This window comes from Pecten maximus, chromosome 5 (genome assembly GCF_902652985.1).
Source record: "Pecten maximus chromosome 5, xPecMax1.1, whole genome shotgun sequence".
NCBI classification, from domain to species: Eukaryota; Metazoa; Mollusca; class Bivalvia; order Pectinida; family Pectinidae; genus Pecten; species Pecten maximus.
Window position 1 is genome coordinate 44,699,062 of NC_047019.1, and position 18,838 is coordinate 44,717,899.

At 34.9% G+C, this 18,838-nt stretch overlaps 6 non-coding genes across 6 annotated transcripts; all 6 read left to right on the forward strand.

Moving 5' to 3' along the window:
* The first annotated feature begins 1,181 nt into the window (after positions 1-1,181).
* Trnad-guc lies at positions 1,182-1,253 on the forward strand. Its single transcript has one exon. It is a non-coding gene; the product is annotated as a tRNA-Asp (tRNA).
* A 1,619-nt stretch (positions 1,254-2,872) lies between these two features.
* On the forward strand, positions 2,873-2,944 carry Trnad-guc. The gene has a single exon. It is a non-coding gene; the product is annotated as a tRNA-Asp (tRNA).
* A 2,445-nt stretch (positions 2,945-5,389) lies between these two features.
* Positions 5,390-5,461, forward strand: Trnad-guc. The gene has a single exon. It is a non-coding gene; the product is annotated as a tRNA-Asp (tRNA).
* A 1,857-nt stretch (positions 5,462-7,318) lies between these two features.
* Trnad-guc lies at positions 7,319-7,390 on the forward strand. The gene has a single exon. It is a non-coding gene; the product is annotated as a tRNA-Asp (tRNA).
* Positions 7,391-9,664: 2,274 nt separating this feature from the next.
* Positions 9,665-9,736, forward strand: Trnad-guc. Its single transcript has one exon. It is a non-coding gene; the product is annotated as a tRNA-Asp (tRNA).
* Positions 9,737-12,943: 3,207 nt separating this feature from the next.
* On the forward strand, positions 12,944-13,015 carry Trnad-guc. Its single transcript has one exon. It is a non-coding gene; the product is annotated as a tRNA-Asp (tRNA).
* Positions 13,016-18,838: the final 5,823 nt, after the last annotated feature.

The window sequence follows — 18,838 nt, forward strand, 5'->3', positions numbered from 1 at the left end:
TTTAGGTCAATGATATTTTCATAACGAACAAAGAGAGGAACTTTGATCAGAAGGATGTTATACAAAAACAAGCACCACCAACAGCAAACCCAAACTGTTAAACATCTGCATGGTTTTTGGTGTAAGTGTACCAGGGTGCTAATATTTGACAATAGAGTCCCTCTGGAGAAAGACTATCCCTTCGTGGAGTGGAAAAATAATCCTTTTTAAACTTTTTTTTTTTAATCTTTTGGACTTAAAATATTTTTGTTTTAAGTTTTTGTTGCGAATGTTGAAAGGCATAGTAATACATGGTAAAAGGGTCCCGTGGAGTTAATATATTCCCTGCCGAAGTTAAACTGAAAAATGTTTTTGCAAGTATTGAAAGCTATTAACACATCACTTTATAAGTGTACAAGGGTGCTGATATCTTGGAGTCAAACTGAAAAATGCTATGTGAAAATGTTCACATTAGACAATTTATACGGTGCCAAATTTTTCAATGGAGACAACTCTCATTAGGATAATTTGTTTATCAAAAAATAAAAGAAATAGGTCCAAAAGCTATTATCTAGTATATTTATTCAATTTACACCAGCATACCTCGTCTCCTGAATGTTTGGCAATAAATAATTAACATATATATATATAAATTGGTATGGTTTTGAAATTTGCATTAATACAAAATAAACAACATAAATATTATTAATGCCATTTGCGAAACCATACAAATTATTATATTTTAATCATGTATTGACAAACATTTCGAGTTCTCCAACGGCTCTTGTTTATAACCGTTCCCTGACAAGTTAATCAAACAAAACGTTTACTTTACACAGAAGTCGTCTCCTACAGATGGCTCCTGTGTAGTCCTGCTTACCGGGTCGTCCCTCTAGTTTGAAGAAGTTATACACTACTCGAGTCATATACATAAAAGTAAAGAATCTGTACATGGATATTTGCAATTCTAATTAATTTTGGAATATAAATATAACAGTTTGTTAACGCATGCGTATACCTGTCATTAATGATGTTTATATTATACCAGATCATATTAAATCATCTTTATATCAACTTTTTAAAATATAAATCATTATAACATGGTAAAGTATCCTATTGGCAGACAATATCGATGCATACTTTGAGATAAGATAACATGAGTAGTAACGTTAAAGGTACATATAAAATGAGATCCTGTATAATCCTCGGTAGTATAGTGGTAAGTATCCCCGCCTGTCACGCGGGAGACCGGGGTTCAATTCCCCGCCGGGGAGGATTATTTTTCCTTCGCTATCATTGTTTTAAATTTCATTTACCTTGGACATAGACATAATTGGCAATATGTGTTAAATGCCAATATCATTTAGAGCAATAGGGAAAGCATTGCTTTTTAATTGCGATTTATTTTCACAACGATCAAACAGAAAACCAATGATTTGAAAATAATCGTCATTCGAGTAAATAAATGATCTGTGATTCTTAGGATGAATTATTGCTTGTTTTAAGGAGCATTCATCTTGTAGCCGACTAAACGAGTTCACGCACCGAAATATACCAGTAACTCACACGTAGACCTGATCCTAAAACGCGCACAATCAAATATAACTCACCGTCACAAATGTTTTGTTGGGAGTTGAAATAGCCACAATTCACGTTTGTTTTTTCTTGACTTTCATCAATCTCATTCGGTCATTTGATTTAAACATATTTTATCGCATTGATAAGGCAACTTTTTTTTGAGTGTGTATAATTTGTTACAGCATTACAAACGTCCTCTCAACAATATATTTTCATAGACTGAGAAAATCATTCTACGATCAAAATGATTGTCATTTGATATTCAACAAGTATAATCAATGACGTAAACGCGTAATTCTAAATATCATTCACTAGACCTTCTGTTGTACTTGATGTACAAATGTAATTTTTCACATTTCCAAAATGTCTAGCGTTTTTCTATTTACAGTGTTTATTAATTCTGTGAAGCAGTAAAATGTCGACACCTCGATAAAAAGTCCTTATAATTGAGAATAGATTAAGTCTTTGCATATGAAAACGAAAACATGTGAAAGCCGAAATGATAAACAGCATTCCAGATAGCAATGGTTACGATTACTTGTCAATGGTATTTTCTTTTCAACGCAACATTGTACTCCGAAACTAAATTTGACACAGCCAGGTTTTGATATTGACGTCGTTGAAGAGAATGTATCCTATTGTTTTATAAATGTATCATAATTAACAATTGCCCAGCTACATTATATTAGTAAGTCATGAAGAAAAAGAGGCATAAAGATTTCACGAATGTTAATCATACTAACCTAACAATGAAGTAACGCTCAAACTGGTTAAACAAAGCTCAAGTAGTACATGTTATACTAAAACAGGCACAACCAACAACAGACCCAGGCTTTTAACATAATGTACGTACACTTTCTTCTCTTCTGTAACTTTTCGTAAATTGTTGACAATTTTAATGACAAAAATCTTAATGTGTAGTGTTCTGCTGTTAAAGTTTATCAAACGTAACTCAAGCCAATAAAACCAGAACGTCTAATTTACACAGAAGTCGTCAGATGGCTTCTGTGTAGTCCTGCTTACAAGTATCGTCCCTCTAGTTTGAAGACGTTATACATAGAAATATGGATATTTGCAATTCTAATTAGTTTTGGAATAACAATATAACAGTTTGTTAACGCATGCGTACACCTGTCATTAATGATGTTTATATCATACCAGGTCATTTTATATCATCCTTACTTTTTACAATAAATAATCATAACATGGTAATGTATCCTATTGACGGATATATGTGCAATATCGATACATACTTTGAGATAAGATAACAAGTGTAGTAACGTTAAATGTAAATATTACATCAGACCCTGTATAATCCTCGGTAGTATAGTGGTAAGTATCCCCGCCTGTCACGCGGGAGACCGGGGTTCAATTCCCCGCCGGGGAGGATTATTTTTCCTTCGCTATTGTTTGTTTGTTTTTCTGTTTTTATTATTATTATTGTTTTTCATTTAACTTGGACATTGACATGATTTGATTGATATGTTAAATGCCAAAATCATTTAGAGCAATAGGGAAAGTATTGCCTTTTAATTGCGATTCACAATGATCAAACAGAAAACCAATGATTTCAAAACAATCATCATTCGAGTCAATAAATGATATGTGAATCTGAGGATGGATTATTGCTTGTTTTAAGGGGCATTCATCTTGTAGCCGACTAAACGAGTTCACCCACCAAAATATAGCAGTAACTCACACGTAGACCTGATTCTAAACCACTCACAAACAAATAGAACTCACCGTCACAAATGTTTTGTTGGGAGATAAAATAGCCTACCAAACCATATTGTGTCCTCCATGATTATATAAATTTCGTGGTAAACAGACCTGTCCCCATGTATTGATAGTACTATAGGAAATCAGAATTTATATAAAAATGATATTAACTATCTACTAGATGTCCCTACATGATTAGCTCTTCTATTTAGTAAATTTCGAGGGGAAACAGAATTGTAACCTTTGCAACCAGAACGATATTGGAGACGAGTTTCGTTATTTGTGTAATTGCAGTGATCGACAACTATTAACGTGTATTTTTTTTTTTTTTTTTTTTTTTTGATACTGTTATGAAAGATCCAGTGCTTTTAAATTCAATACTGTTTTTGATTTTGTAGTGGATGAAGAATTGGTTTCACTTGTGAAGTTCATTAGGAAAATAAATGATCGACTGAACTCTATGTAAGTGTCATTGTTTATAAAATGTATCATGTATGTCGTTATGTAATTCTTAACACCATAAACATATGAGAATGAATTCATTGTCATGTCATTCTATTCTAAACACAAATAACATATAACAAAAAATAGATGTTCTAAACACCAAGGTAAGCTATTAGAAGGGAAGTGTTATTAACACACACTGTAAACTGCAAATGTATAAGATGGGAGGCGTACCAACTAAGGATATTATGTCAATAAAACGTGTGTACAGGAACAAATCCATCTACATCAGATAACACGACACACAGAAAGTATTCCCATCACAGTTTACATTCCTTCACTGACTTAGGTGTACATGTACTTAAACCCATGTCTAATTTAAACCATAATTCATGTTTATTGTCCCTAGATTTCATCAATCTCATTCAGTCATTTAATTTTAACATATTTGATCGCATTGATAAGGCAAACAGATTTTGAGTGTGTACAATTAATTACAACATTTCAAACGTCCTCTCTACAACTTATTTCCATAGACTGAGAAAAAGCACTCTACGATCACAATGATAAGCATTTGATACCCAACAAGTATAATACATGACGTAAAAACACAATTTGATATATCATTCACTGGACCTTCTGTTGGACCTGATGTACAAATGTAATATTGCACATTTTGCAAACTGTCTAGCGTTTTTCTACTGACAGTGTTTATCAATTCTGTGAAGCAGTAAAATGTCAACATCTCAATATAAATCCCTTATAATTGAGAAAGATTAAGTCTTTGCATATGAAAACGAAAACAAGTGAAAGCAGAAATAATAAACATCATTCCAGATAGCAATGGTTAGGATTATAGGTCAATGATATTTTCAAAGCAACATAGTGCTTCGACAATAATTTTTCACAGCGAGTGGGTAACTTTGACGTCGTTGAAGAGAATGTATCCTATTGTTTTATAAATATATGATACTTAACAATTGTCCAGCTACATTATAATGGTAAGTCATGAAGTAAAAGAGGCATAAAGATTTCACGAATGTTAATCGTACTAACCTAACAAAGAAGTAACGCTAAAACTGGTTAAATAAAGCTCAAGTAGTACATGTTATACTAAAACAGGCACCACTAACGAACAAACCAAGGCTTTTAACATAATCTACGTACTCGTTCTTCTTTTCTGCAACTTTTCGTAAATTGTTGACAACTTTAATGACAAAAATCTGAATTTGTAATATAATGCTGTTACAGTTTATCAAACGTAACACTGACAAGTCAATAAAACCAGAACGTCTAATTAACACAGACGTTATCAGATGGCTTCTGTGTAGTCCTGCTTACAAGGATCGTTCCTGTAGTTTGAAGAAGTGATAAACTACTCGAGTCAAATACATATAAGGTTAGAATCTGTACATGGATATTTGCAATTCTAATTAGTTTTGGAATAACAATATAACAGTTTGTTAACGCATGCGTACACCTGTCATTAATGATGTTTATATCATACCAGGTCATATTATATCATCCTTACTTTTTACAATAAATGATTACAAGTGGTTAAAGTATCATAATGTCGGAGATATACATTGTACAATCTCGATACATACTTTGAGATAAGATAACATGAGCAGTAACGTTAAATGTAAATATTAAATCAGACCCTGTATAATCCTCGGTAGTATAGTGGTAAGTATCCCCGCCTGTCACGCGGGAGACCGGGGTTCAATTCCCCGCCGGGGAGGATTATTTTTCGCTCGGATTTTTTTTTTTTTTTTTTTCATTTAACTTGGATGTAATGTAATGTATTGCTTTTTAATTGCGATTTATTTTCACAATGATTAAACCGAAAACCAGTGATTTTAAAATCATCATTCGAATCAATAAATGATATGTGTATCTTAGGATGGATTATTGCTTGTTTTAAGGGGCGTTCATCTTGTAGCCGACTAAACGAGTTCACACACCAAAATATACCAGTAACTCACACGTAGACCTGATCCTAAAACACTCACAAACAAATATAACTCACCGTCACAAATGTTGTGTTCTCTATGATTATGTATAAATCGTGGTAACCTTTCCAGATGTACGAGAGATGATTTGATCTGTTGTGAGCCTCGTATTAAAGGAGGTATTCAAGGATGTTCTTTTTTAAGTCCTTATATTCTCTGACTATATAGGGCCTCGTACTCAAGGACTGGTCTCATTCGGTTCGTGTATATCGACGACGTAGCACTCTAACGAAAACAAGACAAGCGCATTTGCAAAATGGACAAAATCGATGAAAGGGCAGGGATCCAATATTTGAATAAAAGAGGTTTAACATCTAAGGATATCCATAATGATATGGTAGCAACACTTGGGAATGATGCCCCTTCATATGTTACTGTAAAACGGTTGGTGGCGGAGTTTAAGCGCAGCCGACAGAGCCTTGCGGATAACTCCCCCAGAGATGTTCAATAAAGTTCATGATATTGATATGACTGACAGTCGAAACACTGAAAAATATATAGCCAGTAGAGTTGGCATCTCAAAGGAAAGAGTACATTCCGTTCTGACCACGGATCTTGCAATGAGAAAGCTTTCGGCCCGATAGGTACCAAGACTTCCGACAGTTGATCAGAGGCACACCAGGCGCACATCATCGCGTGCTAATCTTTACCTTTTTGAGGAAGATTCTGCAAATTTTCTTCAGGGATTTGTCACTTTGGATGCAACATAGATCCATCATTTTACCCAAGAGACCAAACAACAATAGAAACAATGGAAGCATCCTTGCTCTCCCTCACCAAAGAAGGCACAGACTGTTCTATAGCTGGGAAGTTTATGTGTAATATTACATTTTCAGTTGAATACGTTAGATAGAACAACATTCCGAGGGAAAGTACAATTGGTAACCTTTACAACCAGAACGATATTGGAGACGAGTTGGTAAGTCATGAAGAAAAAGGGGCATAACGATTTTACGAATGTTAATCGTACTAGCCTAACAAAGAAGTAACGCTCAAACTGGTTAAACAAAGCTCAAGTAGTACATGTTATACTAAAACAGGCACCACTAACGAACAAACCAAGGCTTTTAACATAATCTACGTACTCGTTCTTCTTTTCTGCAACTTTTCGTAAATTGTTGACAACTTTAATGACAAACATCTGAATGTGTGATGTTCTGCTAGTAAAGTTTATCAAAAGTGACCCTGACAAGTTAATCAAACAAAACGTCTAATTAACACAGACGTTATCAGATGGCTTCTGTGTAGTCCTGCTTACAAGGATCGTTCCTGTAGTTTGAAGAAGTGATAAACTACTCGAGTCAAATACATAAAAGTATAGAATCTGTACATGGATATTTGCAATTCTAATTAGTTTTGGAATAACAATATAACAGTTTGTTAACGCATGCGTATACCTTTCATTAATGATATTTGTATTAAACCAGGCCATATTATATCATCCTTACTTTTTTAAATGAATTATTATAACATGGTAAAGTATCCTATTGACGGAGATATACTTTGTACAATCTCGATACATACTTTGAGATAAGATAACATGAGTAGTAACGTTAAAGGTAAATATTACATCAGACCCTGTATAATCCTCGGTAGTATAGTGGTAAGTATCCCCGCCTGTCACGCGGGAGACCGGGGTTCAATTCCCCGCCGGGGAGGATTATTTTTCGTTCGGATTTATTTTTTTTATTTAACTTGGACATAGACATAAATGGCAATATATGTTAAATGCCAAGATGATTTTGATTAATAGGGAAAGTATTTTTTAATTACGATTTATTTTCACAACGATCAAACAGAAAACCAATGATTTTAAGAGTCATCATTCGGGTCAATAAATGATCTGTGAATCTTAGGATGGATTACTGCATGTTTAAGGGGTATTCATCTTGTAGCCGAATAAACGAGTACACGCACCGAAATATACCAGTAACTCACACGTAGACCTGATCCTAAAAGACTCACAAATAAATATAACTCACCGTCACAATGTTTTGTTGGGAGATAAAATAGCCTACCAAACCATGTTGTGTTCTAAATCGTGTACAAATCGTGGTAAACAGACCTTTCCCCATGTACTGGTTGTACTATAGGATATCAGAATTCATATAAAAAAAGATTTCATATTAACTATCTACTAGATGTCCCCACATGATTAGCTCTTCTTTTTTGTAAATTTCTAACGTGTAATATCAAATTTCCAGTTGATTACGGTAGATGGAACATCATTCCGAGGGAAAATAGAATTCGTAACATTTACATCCAGAACGGTATTGGAGACCAGTTTCATTATTTGTTTATTGCAGTGATCGACAACTATCAACAAGTAGGAATTGTTTTTATTTCGATACTGTTATGAAAGATCAAGTGTTTTTAAATTCAATACTGTTTTTAATTTTGTAGTAGATGAAGAATTAGTTTCATGTGTGAAATTCATTAGGAAGATAGGTTATCGATTGAACTCTATGTAAGTAGTGTCATTGTTTATAAAATGTATCATGTATGTCGTTATGTAATTTTCTACACCATAAACTTATGAGAATGAAATCATTGTCATTGTATTCTAAACACAAATACCAAATAATAAAAAGTAGATGTTCTAAACACCAAGGTAAGCTATTTGAAGGGAAGTGTTATTAACACACACGGTAAACTACAAATGTATAAGATGGGAGGCGTACCAAATAAGGATATTATGTCAATAAAACACATGTTTACAGGAACAAATTCATCTACATCAGATAACACGATACACAGAAAGTATTCTAAACATCTCTTCACTCTACTTAACCCTATGTCCATCTTATACAACAATTCACATTTTCTTGTTTCTAGACATTCATAAATCTCATTCAGTCATTTGATTTGAACATATTTTATCGCATTATTAATGCAAACAGATTTTAGTTCGTCCTCTCAACAATATATTTCCATATACTGAGAAAAAGCATACCACGATCATAATGATTTTTATTTGATATTCAACAATTATAATACAAGTCGTAAAAAACGTAATTTGATATATCATTCACTGGACCTTCAATTGGGCTTGATGTACAAATGTAAGTTTGCACAATTCCAAAATGTCTCGCGTTTTTCTTCTGACAGTGTTTATCAATTCTATGAAGTCAACATCTCGATAGTCCTCATAATTGAAAAGAGATTACGTCTTTGCATATGATAAACAAAACATAAAAGCGAAAATGATAGAAATCATTCCAGATACTGTAGCAATGGATAGGATTATAGTACAAAGATATTTTCAATGTAAAATGGTGCTCCGACAATACATTTTACACAGCAAGTGTGTGATAATAATGTCGTTGAAGAGAACGCATCTCATTGTTTTATAAATGCCTCATACTTTATATAACAATAGTTGTTCTGCTACATTATAATCGTACTAAATGAAGAAAGACAAATTTGAGACAGAGTCATAACGAACAACGAGAGGAACTTTGATTAGAAGGATGTTTATACAAAAACAAGTACCAACAACAAACCAAAACATCAAATAGTCTGCTAGCAGAGTTAATACAACTAATTTGCTAGTTTTATCAAACAAGAACGTGTACTTCACACAGAAGTCGTCAGATGGCTCCTGTGTAGTTCTGCTTACCGGGATCGTCCCTCTAGTTTGCAAAAGTCATATAATACTCGAGTCGTATACATAAAAGTATAGATATTTGCAATTCTAATCAGTTTTGGAATTACAATATAACAGTTTGTTAACGCATGCGTATACCTGTCATTAATGATATTATATCAACCAGGTCACATTATATCATCCTTCCTTTTTACAATAAATCATTATAACATGGTAAAGTATCCTATTGAAGGAGATATACTTTGTACAATATCGATACATACTTTAAGATAAGATAACATGAGTAGTAACGTTAAAGGTAAATATTACATCAGACCCTGTATAATCCTCGGTAGTATAGTGGTAAGTATCCCCGCCTGTCACGCGGGAGACCGGGGTTCAATTCCCCGCCGGGGAGGATTATTTTTATTCATTTTTATATGCACTCAGACCTAGATATTTCTGCAGTAATTGATACCTTTAAATAATTGTTTCTTTCTGACAACCTTCGGCCTGTAGAAATTTGAAGGAATTGAATTTAAAATACAGTAGAATATGTTCGTTTCTCTGTTTATCAACCCCGGAAACAAGTGAGATCACCAGTGTAAAAATGGAGGAGATTTGAATATCCGTAATATACATGCTTACAGAATTGATTTAAGGAGGTCAATGAAAAGCGTTTACTTACCGTTTTAAATAGTTTATTGTTAAAAAAATACAGACCACATTTACACAGACCACCAACGCTGAAACCTGATAAACGTGTACAGAGTTTTTCAGATTATTTTGTTTGTAATGACGAGACAATTATACTAGCCCTTCACGATAGTTTAAAATGAATGTGCATTAAGGAGTAGATACAGTAAATGGTATGCAATAATGGACTTTGTTTATGTTAATACAGAGAATTGTTAATCTGAGAAAGGCGATACTCCCCGAGGCCTAAGGACGACGGAAATGTCACCTTTTGAAGGTTAACAATTTATTATATTAACCTAAACAAAGTCCTATAACTGTTCTGTTATATGAAAAGATTCCTATAATACCATTTTTTACTATAAGTTTTGAATAACACAGCTTTGAAGTAATTCAACAATAAAATATTTCATATTTGAAAATAAACAAGTCTAATAATATACATTATTTATACATTATAAATGTGGCATTAAATTAGAAAACAAAACTCCGTTTACCTTTATGTGCTCACATGACTTATGTTCATTTAGTAGTGATTCACATTCCTCAGCATCACTGAAAGGGAAACGGCGTCTGAATTTTCGAAGTTAAAGGCATGGCCAAATTCCGGTTAAATAATCCTGGAATAGCTTTACGTTTCCTTTTCGGTTTTGATGTTTTGCAATGTGTATGTTTACCGTAACATTTTGTAATCCGGTGTCCGAAATACAACCAAAAGTTCTTATCAAGCAAAACTGTTTTTTCGTCTGCTGTTTTGTTTACAAAGGTTATAGCCCGATGATCGACAAATCTCTTTTTTTCAGATTCATATAGCATTTGGTCAGGACCTGTCATAGAGGTTTCGACCAATCATAAAACGTCAAAAATTGCAATCATACAACAATGAATGATTGATAAAACAGTATTACATGGTTATTTCGTGTTTTAAGAACACATTGTTGATGTATGTAGCAAAACAAAGGAACTTAATCGGGAATAATAAATCGGCCTAAACAAATGTTAAAATGTAGCAGAAGAGAACCCTAACACTATAAATAAGTAAACAAATGTTAAAATATAGCAGAAGAGAACCCTAACACTATAAATGCCTAAACAAATGTTAAAATGTAGCAGAAGAGAACCCTAACACTATAAATAAGTAAACAAATGTTAAAATGTAGCAGAAGAGAACCCTAACACTATAGATAAGTAAACAAATGTTAAAATGTAGCAGAAGAGAACCCTAACACTATAAATAAGTAAACAAATGTTAAAATGTAGCAGAAGAGAACCCTAACACTATAAATAAGTAAACAAATGTTAAAATGTAGCAGAAGAGAACCCTAACCCTATAAATAAGTAAACAAATGTTAAAATGTAGCAGAAGAGAACCCTAACACTATAAATAAGTAAACAAATGTTAAAATGTAGCAGAAGAGAACCCTAACACTATAAATAAGTAAACAAATGTTAAAATGTAGCAGAAGAGAACCCTAACACTATAAATAAGTAAACAAATGTGAAAATGTAGCAGAAGAGAACCCTAACCCTATAAATAAGTAAACAAATGTTAAAATGTAGCAGAAGAGAAACCTAACACTATAAATAAGTAAACAAATGTTAAAATGTAGCAGAAGAGAACCCTAACACTATAAATAAGTAAACAAATGTTAAAATGTAGCAGAAGAGAACCCTAACACTATAAATAAGTAAACAAATGTTAAAATGTAGCAGAAGAGAACCCTAACACTATAATAAGTAACGTACGTATGTAAAGCAATTTCGCCACCAGCTTATCTTCACCATACTTAGTACACAGCCCACGTTTTTCAGTTTTACAGGAAATATTTCAAATATCGTACATCGAACACATTTAAGGAAAATGTCATCATAGTTACTGACAGTGGAGTCCGACCGATCCCAACCATTTCTGATGCGCCTAAATTGTTATAAACCAGTAATTTGCGGACGGGTCGATCGGAAACCAACAAAGGAAAACAAAACACTTAGAAGAGCAAAAGGAAAATATCAAGATCTGAAGTGATACAATGGGAACAGCAGATTAAGTTTTGGTCTCTATAATGTCCTCTAGATGTAGAAAACTCGGCAGAAATGGTCGACTCCTATTGTTAACATGGGTTCTGTTATAATCACCAAGCAGAATACGTCCGAGATACACGTCTAAAATTAATCGCATATTACTTGTGAGACCCAGTCAACACACTATAATAATTTTTTGATACGGTTGTAAAACAAAAGAACTTTGAAAAGGATATCAGTAAGCTACTAGTAAGCTATGTTCCAAGCTGTTATTAGTATAATTCGTTCTTTTTGTTTCTTTTTTCCTTCTCATTATAAATTAGTTTAGTGTGTTATCGTCATTTTGAATAAAAAGGGCAACAATGAATATCGACATAATAACCGTAATTCTGACTAAAATTTGAATACAAATCTAGATTTGTATACGATTAATAAGGTGCCTGCATAGGATAACTAAAACGTGAAACTGGTAATATAAAGGTTATATTATGCTACAAACCTCAATGTAAGTTTACATTGACTTATTACTTTCTATTCCTAGGGCTAGTTCGTAAAGAAGGTTGTTTAATTACAATACAGAGACCGTTATTCTTTACTGAAGGACATCTGAAATATTGTTTACAATAATTATCATAACGGAATAAAATTTGCACGTTAATATTATCAAATTAGATTTGGAATAACAATAAGGCGTTTTATTAGCGCATGCGTATACCTCTCATTGACGACATTGGTTAAAAGATCAGGTTTTGGGTTTGTTTGGTTTTTTTTACTTCCTTTTTTTTAATTATGTTGTAAGTAAATATCCACTGCGGCAACTTTTTTTTTAATGAAAACATAAAATATGTACTTTAGCCACGTATTTATGAGATGTATGGTTAGGTCAAAGATTTATACAGACTGTACATATTCCTCGGTAGTATAGTGGTAAGTATCCCCGCCTGTCACGCGGGAGACCGGGGTTCAATTCCCCGCCGGGGAGGATTTATTTTTATTTTATTTTGTTAAAGCATATTTCATCGCCAGGTTCTAGTACATACAACACAACAATATAAATATATCACACGAAATCATGCACAAGCTACATTAATTCGTTTTATCATTTGTAACTGAATGGGATGTAATAGTAGAATATGTATTTTTATAGTCTGTATATGTAGTATACATGCAGTCTGGATTATCTGAAAGAAAAATGTACTGAGCAGCAACAGGCAATACAATAATACCCAAGTAACAACATAAATGGATATGGGCACATCTTATCAAGCAGAGAGGGTATTATAAATTGAAATCGCTTTGACTTACTGATACTGAAAAAAACTAAATTGTTGGATTATTTTATTTCAGGAAGCTACAATTCTTTATCAGTCGGAGCGTGTGTACGTCATGCACTCATTGCACCGTTAAATCATTCAACCACTGACACACATATGCACAAATGTAATTTCTACTTTGGAACTGGTCAGACTACACACCTGAATCGAAGATCGAGGTAGTAGAATGTTCGATAATTCGAAGATAGATATAGGACTTTTTAGTGTCTTATTACTTTTCCTCATACCACATTTTCAGTAGGCCTAAACGAGGATCCAAAAAATTACGTGATTACTCGTCGATCTCTGATCGAACCAGCGAATATCAGCTAGCTGACACAACATCGTATGGTTATCGGAGAAGTTTGAAGCATTCAATTGTTGTCAATATTTCACTAACAAATCGTATATTTCCAAGTATACCAAAGTTTACCCAAAAACGAACGCCAAGAGAAAAAGGAGGGACTCTTACTGCTGAGTTCCCTTACACTGTAACTAGCAAAACGACCCCGGCTGTACCATTAGCTATATAAAAGGGTGACAAATTGACAGCTCACGATTGGTACGCTTCATCTTCTGACGATATATGAGCAGAGAATCAAACTATCACAGCACTGATATGTATGCATATTTAGCAGGCTAATTTAGGTATATTCCATTTTTACTGGTATATGAAAATGTGTACACATATACAAATATCAGAAAATACTGCTTATCTTCCCCGATGTGTCACAAAGGATCATCCAAGACAAGCATTGTCTCCTGCTCCATCGACGTCATATTCTACCAACGAGTACCAAACACGTCGAAGTTCTTATCGCCTGAGTAAATTATATGTTTGCTTATATTAACATAATTACTCATCAGATTATGATGGCGGTCACATTCATATTGTCTGCATTCAACCGCATTTCCCGAAAGCACGTTTTTCATCCAGTAGATCGTATATATTATATTTAGGGGATAGTAAGTTGTTTTGAGTGGCTATACTGGCGATTAGAACATGATATTTGGTTTGAACTCGAGACCGATAGGTCGAGAGTTTAAACCAAATTTCATGTTCTAATCACCAGTATAGCCACGAAAAACAACGTGCTATCCCCATTCTAACAGGTTTACTATCGCATATATTTAGAAACATTGTTTTACAGCGCTACAAGTACGCTGTTAAGTACTCTGTGACCTCCGTTAGTGACCTGTCATACTGTGGTGGATTGACCAATCAGAGAGAAGCTATCAAAGTCGGTCAATTGGCCACGCCCATACTGGCGAGAGCTCGGTCTGTATGTTGACGAAGCGGGGTATTTGGATTGTTGTGAAAGTCCTGTTTCCGAAGATTTAAAGACATATTTGGATTTACGCAGTATGCTTAACGACATGTGCATTTTAACAAAGTCAGAGTTGATGTGTTTCTACAGGCTCAACCGTTATGTGAAGTTGTTTGCACTTGTTCCATTTCATTTCGGATTTTACTTGACCTTAGATGCTTACACACGGACGAAATGAACGTTTCAATCAATAAATGACGGTAAGAATGATGTTAACGATTTTTGTTAAATTTATTTAGTTAATTCATTCTATTCGATTTCTTCACTTTCGATTCCAATATCACGGGTCATTAATCATAAATGGTGCAGAGTGTTGAATTTCGCTACGAGTCTAACTTGACGCCATATTGTTTCGATTAAAAACGGGGCGTGGCTTAACACGATAGATCATTGTTCTATCGCAGATTAGAAGTCGATCCGCAACCAATCAAAACACGCGTTGCAAACGAATCGTGTTAGAATTGGGAATAAGCTTCAATGTTGACTTCCAAGATGTTACTATCATCGATGGGGAATCAGGATAGAAAGGATCCAGAAAGAGACAAGTTCAAAATACGTCACGCGTTGTAAAATATAAACTTCTGGTTAGCGTCTTTGGAGCAGGAATGTGCAGTGTCGTCGATTTTAAGTTCAGGGAAAATTGTATGAATTAAGGGTGATATATGCTTTCAAAAAGCAATGTTAATTTTTGCAGACATACTACATGTATTATCTACAAATCTAGATGTGACTAAATATGTTGATCTCTTGTTCTGATAAATACACATAGCACCTAGATGTAATAAGCTCCCTTTACCTCTACAAAGTTATACCCCTATCAAAACAGGTCGGCCAAGAAATGGACAAGGATTGTAAATAGGACACACAATAGCCGTTCAGAGCTAGATACAATAGAAACAAATATAAATCAGACTGTAGCATATTTTCTGGGATCCATTAGTAATGATAAGGATCTGAAATGTTTATACATGAGTTGACTGGAAAACATCCAAATAGGTCGATAGAAATGTCAACATATAGATTACTAGTATTTATAGGTATGGGACCATTACGACAAAGTAATGTAATTAAGACCAATGCAATTATTTTAAAAGATATGCCTAAATATAGTTCACCACCATATATCTGTGCCGCCGTTTTCCTGAAAAAGGAAACTTTCCATGGTGGAATCAGGTATAATAGTGTACAAGAAGGAGTTTTATTTTTGAGAAACGATTGTTCGATGGCTTCATTTTAAGTGCATATTATTGGGAGGAAACAAGTCCGCCTATAAATGTCTGTAAACTTAGATTGCAGACAAGCTTTTACATTCAGGGATGATTGATATGTTGTGAGCCTCGTATTGAAGGAGGTACATGTACTCAAGGATGTCCTTTTAAAGTCCTACTATTCTCTGACTAAATAGGGCCGTGTACCCAAGACTGGTCTCATTTTGTTAGTTTATATCGACGAGGTAACACTCTAAAAGTAAATAAGACAAGGCGTTTTTTGCAAAATGGACAAAATCGGTGAAAGAGCAGTGATCCAATAATTGCATCAAAAATGTTTAACTCCTTAGGATATTCATAATGATATGGTAGCAACACTAGAAAAAGATGCCCCTTCATATGCTACAGTGAAAGGGATGGGTGGCGGAATTTAAGCGCGGCCGAAAGAGCCTTGAGGATGACCCCCGCCCTGGAAGGCCGTCAATGTTGCAACCCAAGAAATGGTCAATAAAGTTCATGTTATTGTTCTGACTGATAGACGAGTCACAGAAAGATATATAGCCAGTAGAGTTGGCATTTCACAGGAAAAGGTACATTTCATTCTGACCGAGGATCTTGCAATGAGAAAGCTTTCGGCCCTATGGTCACCAAGACTTCTGATAATTGATCAGAAGCACACCAGGCGCACATTATCGCCTGCTAATCTTTACCTTTTTGAGGAAGATCCTGCTAACTTTCATCAGAGATGTGTCACTATGGATGAAACATGGGTGAATCATTTTACCCCAGAGGCCAAACAGCAATCGAAACAATGGAAGCACCCTAGCTCTCCCTCGACAACGAAGGCAAATACTGTTCCATCAGCTGGGAAGGTTATGGTTTTCTGGGATGTAGATGGTATTCTGCTGATAGATTATCTCCAAAAGGGACAATCAATGGCACATACTATGCTTCACTTCTGAGGCAGTTAGAAAATATTGAACTTCTGTGTTATTCCATCAGGACAATGCTCCTGTTCACAAGTCTGTCGTTGCTATGGCTGCCATTCACGATTGTGGCTTTAAATTGGTTTAGCATCCACTTTATTCACCTGATCTCACTCCATCAGACTGTCGTCTATTTCCAAAACTGAAAGCAGCTATTTCAGGCACCCTCTTTCAGTCCGCTGATAACGTCATACATCCAGTGTATGACATTCTGAAAAGCCAAGAAAAGGAGTTCTATAAAAGTGGCATTGAGGGCCTTAAACACCATTGGCAAAAGTGTATATATACTGAAGGGATTATGTTGGAAAATGATAATAATGTCCAGCAAAATTTAAGTCCTTCAATGTGAGGCCGACGTAAGAATTTTACCTGCTGCCCCCATTGCATGATCGTAAGAGGCGACTAAAATTGGGATCTTATCTTTTCTCTTCTTTCTGAACAACTTTCTTCTTCCTGATGTCTCCCTTGACAATGCCTCACTTTTGGCCTTTAGTTGAGCGTTCGCCCCTGTGAGGAAGGCTTTGGGTTCTGTCCCCTAGCCGAGACATACCGGAGTCTTTAAAAATGGTAGTTGCTACTCCTGCTTAGCGCTCAGCATATTTGGAGTGGGACGACTGGTTCGTCCGTTGTCAGTATAATGTGACCGGGTGGGGTGTGCTGCTGGGTGTCTTCGGCAGTATGCTTCAGTGAGGTAGCACTATAAAGTCGGCAAAAGTTCCGGCCTATCACAAGGATACTTAACAAGAACATACCGCAGCCTCCCAAAACACACATACGCACTCACCACACGCATGCATGTCGCACGCACGGGAGGCCGTCCTTAAATGACATTAGCTGTTAATAGGACGTTAAACAAAATAAAACAAACCAAACCAAACCGACAACATATTAATCAGTCCTCATAGGATACATTATAAATCGCGTTTTATAAATTGATAGATTCACAAGTAATGAAGACTTATCCTACCTTTAACATAAATCACAAAGTATGATTGGTGAGAGACTGAAATAGAAAATTTCATTATAAAACATTTTTATTTACTGTATTAATTCATTTCAAGGTTATTGAATACAGCTTTGTAATGACGTTCAAATTATTTGAATAGTAGCATTATTCACATTGATTTAAGCTTACAATTTATAACTGTATCCTATTTATGTACAGGTACCAAGTGGTGGGTATTTTTATCTGTAATCTCAACCTTTTAAGGTAGCCTCGACCTCACGATTTTCCCATCGCAGTGGTAAGTGGCTGTGCGATCGGACAGCTGATCGAGTGTCGCAAACTGTCTGGTTCCCTCACACTAAACACTACTTCTTTCATGTCACAATATATCTTTCATAATTCTCACTTAGTTGACAATAGATTTCGCCCAGTGTTTAAACGGTCTCTTGTCTTCCAGAATTCTCCAGTACTTCTCAATATCACTAATAGTGTTACGATCGTGAATCTTGGAGCTATCCATGTTGAAAATGAATAGCTTATGCAAAAAGATAGAATCTAACAACTGCAACCTATAAACGTATATAAAACCTGGATAAGTTATATCTTGTAGTGTGATAGAAGTAATTAAAGATCTCGGTAAGTAATGTGCTATCAACCTATTGATTACGCCAACTTCCACACATATGACCATATGACAGCACATATGGTCATCTGACAGCACATATGGTCATCTAACAGCACATTTGATCAACTGACAGCACACATGGTCATCTGACAATACACATATGGTCATCTGACAACACATATGGTCATCTGACAGTACACATGGTCATCTGACAGTACACATGGTCATCTGACAACACATATAGTCATCTGACAGTACACATGGTCATCTGACAACACATACCTGACAGCACATATGGTCATATGACAACACATATGGTCGTCTCACAGCACACACCTGACAGCACATATGGTCACCTGACAGCACATATAGTCACCTGACAGCACATATGGTCATCTG